This window comes from Ptychodera flava, chromosome 4, assembly GCF_041260155.1.
Source record: "Ptychodera flava strain L36383 chromosome 4, AS_Pfla_20210202, whole genome shotgun sequence".
Lineage (NCBI taxonomy): Eukaryota > Metazoa > Hemichordata > Enteropneusta > Ptychoderidae > Ptychodera > Ptychodera flava.
In genome coordinates this window covers 7,787,085-7,794,167 of record NC_091931.1, presented here as the reverse complement: position 1 = coordinate 7,794,167, position 7,083 = coordinate 7,787,085, and the positions used below count along the sequence as shown (strand labels likewise).

The 7,083-nt window shown below is 35.8% G+C and overlaps 1 long non-coding RNA gene across 1 annotated transcript; it reads left to right on the top strand.

The window, feature by feature from the left end:
• Window positions 1-488: 488 nt before the first annotated feature.
• LOC139130408 (uncharacterized) lies at window positions 489-2,115 on the top strand. The gene is made up of 4 exons (XR_011551845.1): window positions 489-1,104; window positions 1,226-1,371; window positions 1,855-1,896; window positions 2,045-2,115. It is a non-coding gene; the product is annotated as an uncharacterized lncRNA (long non-coding RNA).
• Window positions 2,116-7,083: the final 4,968 nt, after the last annotated feature.

Sequence of the window (7,083 nt, the reverse complement as noted above, 5' to 3'; positions counted from 1 at the left end):
ACACAGTCAAACAAATATCATTAAATTTATTTTGTCATTAATTCAAACATATCAGCACTCTAAATATGAATGTTTACTTTTGAATTATAAACTTCTTGTGAGTATTGAATTTGTGATCAGAAAATTGAATTAGGCTCAACTTGCCCAAAAGAGAATCAATGAAAGCTGCAACATCATTACAAATAGGCCAGTCCCTATGTGTGTGGGGGGGGAGGGGGGGGGGGGGGGGCACTCGCAGAGGAAATGTATATACATGCATGTATGAGATATACCATTTTGATTCCCATCTTCTTACTCTCGCTTAGCTTTGTCCCAACATGGGAGTTTTAACCGATAATTTCTCAGTAAATATGGTCTGTAACATCAGTTGCCATTAGCAACAGATATGAACTCATTCGCACAGGCCTTGAAATTTATATTGTTCTCAAAACTGTAGTGAATCAGCTTTGGCTCAGAAGCCATAATTTTCCTTGATCTTTCCGAGACAATGCACTATGTATTGGATTCTGTAGCTGCTTGTGCAGTCTTAGCTTGGGCCATTTTGATATTGTTCATGCATTATTATTATTCTTTACGTATTTGACTGATTACATGTTAGGAAACAAAATTAATTTTTCAGGATCAATGAGGGGGACCACAATAAAAATACTTTTTACTCAATAATTTACTGCTACGCACTGGTAACAGATCTAGAATTTCCCTTCTGTAATGTCATACGATTCTCTGTGGAATGGTTGCACTCTGAGACTGTTTTTAACATCTTTGGCACACCTGCAAAATTTCCACCTTTTTTAACATTTTTGGCATCTGTACAAAGTTTTACCTCAAATAGTGTTTTTAACATGTTTGGCATGCATACAAATTTTCTATCTTGTAATAATTATATCTTGTCAACATCAAGGAAGGCTTCTAATGATTGTGGGGTCATTTCTACTTCTTGAATTAATTGTTCAGTGAAAGACTAAACTGTTGTTCCTTTTTTTCTTTCCTTTAGGTGCTCCATGTTGACGTGAGGTGACATTGATCAGCTGCCGCCTGCTGCCGGTTCAATAGCAACAATGTAAATATGGAGAGTGACTGTTGGAAGATTTACCTTGACTTTCGGTATGGGAGTACTTTTTTATCTCATATAAAGAAACTAATTCTTGTCCATTCATTGTGTTCTACTTCAAATTTATTGTAATAATAATACGATTCTTAATTTGTCAAATTTATTTTATTTCAGAAAGCAGAGTATGGGTATACTCCAATCAGAAGAACCCTGGCCACCAGTACAATGGAAGGAAATTCACAGTAGGAGGAAGTACAATTTGTTTGCCAGACACTATAAAGGACTGCTCTTCTAATATTTTTTACATTTAATTTACAGAGGTAAGAATCACTCTAATCAGATGTTTTGAAGTTATAAGATGAAAGCCAACTGAAAACCATCACAGATGTAATGATGAGAAGCTTTGCCAACAAGTGCAGCCAGAACATTTGTATAGTTTCAGGGAGTACTTTGTGTCTGTGTCTGTGTGTGTGTCCTATACCTGTCCACAGGAATTTCGTTTGGGCTCTTCATGGGTGTGTTATAAAACCCCATAAAATTGCCAAGATTACAAGAAAAAGCCGTGAGAATTTGTGCCAGTCCAATTTCACACTGCGAAGTATACACGATCTTGGCTCAAATTACATGTAAAATAAAGTGCTTCTGATTAACTGACTCACTATCAAGTGGACAGGTCGTTCATGTTTCATGTTTGTTCCACCTGTGTTATTTTTATGTCATGACAAATGATTTGATGCTGTTGCATTTAAATTTCAAAAGGTTCTGTTTATTTAACTAATATATCTAGTAAATGTTTCTTTCAGGAAAAGAAGGAAGAAACTCTGCACACAGAAATCCTATGATAGGTAATACTGAATTACTGAACACATTTCTGAAAAGTTGAAGATTTGTATCCTGCTTTCACTATGAATGGTATTGATGAATGAAATACAAGTACTTCAGTTAGGATTTTCAGCAAATGCCTCTTGAACTATTTTATTGCATTACTTTCAGATTCTTCAGACACAATCCAATCTTTAGGACACCGAAAGAGTTTGTGCTGAACTGGATGATACAGATATGAAAACTCCTGAAGTCAGTACCATTGCTGAAATGATAAGGTCTACCAAATCATGTTTTGTTGTGATGTGATGTCAACATACTTGAAAAATTACATGTATTTTATTGCATTCTGAAATAATGGCATGAATTTTATGGCATTTGAAATACTGGCATATTGAGTATTCTATAGATGCTAGGCATGTACTGTTATTGTGTATTTATGGTAGGGCTGCTATGTGTATTGTTTTTATTAATATTATGACATTGTTTATTATCACAACTGGAAATTGTGATATAGAGGTGGTTTCAACCGGTGTTTTTGATGTCGTCCATTTCCGTAAACGACAAAAAGTCAAAAACTGCTGACGGACTGCGTTGATATTTGATACCGATACATAGACTGGTTCCAAGGTTCCAATTCGAAAATGGAGCCAAACGGAGCGCCGGTTAGATAGTTTTGGGAAATTTCTAACCCCCCTTTTTATCTAATTGATTTTAGGGGTCTTTCATATATGTAGTTTTGGAATGTACACCAATCCTGCATTGTGGACTGTTTTATGAGTTGTTGAACAGAAATGAGGTTTTGATGAATGTTAGAAATATGCAGGATGGCTGATTCGAAGTATAAGAGATTTCTATGGTCTTTTGGGCATCAAAAGCATTAAAAAAACATATTTCATAGTTTAGATTCTCACTTTTGAGATGACCCTAGGCATTGGTTAAGTAAACATCCTTGAGTCAATATGCAGACTTTGACATTTCAGAGATTAAGTATCCAAAACCTCACATGTTACAGTCTTTCACTACAATGGTATGGCCCAAACACATTGTTATCAATGGAGAGTGTGGACCTGTCTACAGGAAATTGGGGTGAACAGGTTAGACAATGATGTTACAAGTTGTAGGTTAGTTATCAAGGTAGCACCAGCATAGAGTCCTGAGTATCTGTCAATGTGTTCTCACAGCAAATTACAGGGAAAAAAATTATTTGAGAAGTTTCTCTCCTTTAAATAGAAGTATATTACAATTTAAACTTGTCATGGATAGATTGCTCTCAAATGATCTGAAACACAGTTATTGCCCATTAGCAACAAATCTATAGCAAGATTTATGTAAAGTTCATGAACTTACACAAGGTATTAGACAAAAGATGACCATGACTTTGCTACTTTTCAACATTTATTTCAATCAGATTTCCCCAGCTTAGTGTATAATTTGTAATCTTAATTACTGTCAACTTAGCTTTACTAACTTATTCATACCTCATTATTCTTACACTACTGTTATACCTTATAACCACAAAATTTCAAGAGATGCATATATGATTGTCACTTAACAAACAATTTACAAATATGTCTTCTGCTTTTTCTCCATATACATATACATGTCTCTTTTCTCATGAAAATGAGCTTAAAATCGCAATGTGAAAAATAGTCTGTCAGCTATATGTTGCTCATTGACTTCGTGGTCTGTCTAATTCACAGTGAGTGTGGTTGTTGATAAATGCCGATAATACTAGGCGGTCATTATGTCCAAGCGCCATTGGACATAATGACCATAGGTCATTACTGCTGAACAGACTGCATTGATATTTGGTAGAGATATTCAGACTAATTCCAAGGTTCCGATTCCGAAAAATGGAGCCAAACAGAGCAGCGGTTAGATAGTTTTGGGAAATTTCTAACCCCCTTTAACTAATTGATTTTAGGGGTCTTTCATATATGTAGTTTTGGAATGTACACCAATCCTGCATTGTGGACTATTTAATGAGTTGTGGAACAGAAATGAGGTTTTGATGAATGTTACAAATATGCAGGATGGCTGATTCAAAGTATCAGAGATTTTCATGCGCTTTTGGTAATAAAATTGATAAAAAACAACATATTTAATGTTTTAGATTTCTCGCATTTGTTATGACCCTTAACATTACAGACTTGATGACATAACTAGCTGCTGGACCTGTTTACTGGCGCATTGATTTAAAGACAAAGATCTTTTTATTTTGTAATAAGGATGTGTGATTTCGTAAAACATAGTCTATTAGCCTGGAAATGTGATTTTTGCGATATTGCTTACCCCACTGACAAACAGTGTGGTTTGAAAATGGCTGGAATTCGCTACTTCGGGACTTTGTTTTCTGTGTGCATTTACTGACAAACTCCAAACCCGCAGCACCTACCCATTCAGTATTTCATGTACAGGTGTACCCAGAGATAGAGTAGTTTCACAATGTGCCAGTTGTGATCAAGTGCCATTGGCGATATTTATTAAAAATCTGTATGATGTATTTTGTGTGTTGTATCCTCATACTCTGACATCAGTAGGATTTACGATGCTGAAATGAACACCAGGGTCATTAGGGGTTTACTGTTTCTGTATGGAATATAATACTTTTGGAAGAGATATTCAAACTCTCAAATTTTCACAAGTCTGATCTACCACATGTGGGGGCTCATTTTAAAGTTGTCGGTGTAAGAAATATTGTCAGTGTCTTAGTTTTTCAAAAATTGAAAATTTATATTTGCCCATAGATTTAACAGAGGGATGGCAGCCATTTTGAATTCCAAAATATGTTAGTTAATTTCTTTTTCTAGTACCAAATTTTGCACAGTGCCCGCCGTTGATTTCTATTCTTTATTTGGTAGGTGTATGGCTGAAAGTCGCACTAAGGTAAGTTTAAGCAAAATTATAAGTCTAACTTTGCAATTGTGTACTATAATGAACAAGTCTTCGTTGATGACACAGTCCCCACTTGTTAATGGATACTTTAATTACAAGTCCTCGAAGATGGTAGAGTCCTCTTCATTAATTAGGTCTGTGATTAAAAATACTGCGATACAGATGGGGCTTAATGGCTGAGAATGAGTTCCATGGTGGTGAAAACATAAAACCAATGTAGGCCGCCATCCTAATTACAAAAGGTCATTAAATGAGTCAATTAGTAATTAATCGACAGGATGTTGCCAAACATTTTTGCATCCTATCATAACACTGATAGATTATCACCGGTACCATATTTTATAAAGTTTGATGCAGTGCTTCTGGACATTCACCCTAAAAACAAAAGTTCATCATGTAAATGCAAATTAGCAATTAATTAAACAATACTGCTATAGTGTCATTGAATTGTATTTACAACACTATGAGATCAATTCTGTCAAATTTGATGCAGTATTTTTGAAATATCCATATACGAAAATTCAATAATTGACATGATACTGCAACATGTCGTGAAACAAATTGATGTGCATATGTATGACGTAGGTCAATGTCCTTGTACCAACTTTGAATGATATTAGTGGAAATATGTCTGAGTTATGGCTCTGTACATGAAAAAACAACTACAGGCCACCAGGCAGCCATACTGCATCGGATTGTGAAACCAATTAAATGCATATCTATTACATATATGGCAATACATCAATGTCATTGTATCAACTTTGAATAAAATCGGTTGATACATGTCTGCATTATGGCTGCAGACATGAAAAACTCGTAACATAATGGCCGCCACGCAGCCATTGTACTTATTTGATCTCACCATAAAAATAAATCGAAGTGCATATGCATGACATAAATCAAGCTTGTCCATTTTGGATAAAATAGGTTGAGATGTGCCTGAGTTATGGCTCTGGACATGAACAAAACCGAAACAAAATGGCCACCACGCAGCCATATTGGATCATATCTTGAAACAAACTCACATGCATATGTATGGCATAGGTCAATGACCTTATACTAACTTTGAATAAAATCAGTCAAGACATGATGCCTAAGTTATGGCTCTTATTGACATGAAAAAATTGTAACAAAATGGCCGCCATGCGACCATTTGGCTCATATCTTGAAACAAATTGACATACATATACATGACATAAGTCAATACCTTGAACCAACTTTGAATAAAATAGGTTGATACATGTCTGAGTTATGGTTTGGGACATGAAAAAATCGTAACAAAATGGCCGCCATGTGGCCATATTGAATCGTATGTAAACAAATTGACGTGCATATGTATGACAAAGGTTGATGTCCTTGTACAACTTACATAAAATCGGTTGAGATATGGCCTGAGATATGGCTCCGTACTTGAAAAAATCGTAGCAAAATGGCCGCATGGCGGCCGTATTGGATCGTATCACAAAACAAATTGATGTGCATATGTATGACATAAGGAGTAATCCTTGTACCAAGTTTGAATGAAATTGCTCTAGGCATCTGAGATATCTGAGTGAAAATGACAGATGGACGCACGGACGGACACACGGACATGACCCAAACCTAAAGTCCCCCTGGACGGTGTCCGTAGGGACGAAAAGTATAGTTGAGAATGCACATTAAAACTGTAAATTAAAGGAGATTGAATCGATTGAGTGTAACTTGGCCAGACTGCTCCGCTCCTACTTCAACGTTTTACAAAACCCTATGATGAGTTCATTGAAGTAGGGGCAGCCTGGCCGAGTTACACTCAATAAATTCTTGATCATTGAAATGCGCAATGTAAGGCAACTAGTCACATAATGCACATACTGTGGTGTGACAGTTTTACCAATGACATTAATTGGAAAGATTTGACCACACCCTAAAATGCATTTAGGAGCCATAGCCCAAAGGGGGCTTTTGGCCCCTATTGTATTTATGGGGCTGAAATTTCTTCCTCTTCTTTCTTCTACTTGAGTAACTTTTTCATGAAGATAGATCTCCAAAACCTTTGTGCACAGTCTTTTTGAAAGTGCACCTTCCCATGAATTTATGGCTAGTCATGTGACCTGTCTGAGTCTGAGATTTTACTTTCAAATGTACGTTCCACCTATTTTGCGTAAACTTTGACCATTCAATTTTCTACCAAAGTTCAAGTCATTGATCCTGTAATTTTTTAGAATATTTTTAAGTAATTAAGTTAATGGTTTTGCAAATCTCATTAATTATGGATAATAAATATACCGTATGTCAGCAGCAACAAGGGCTACAGGTTTTGTTCCAAGTACATT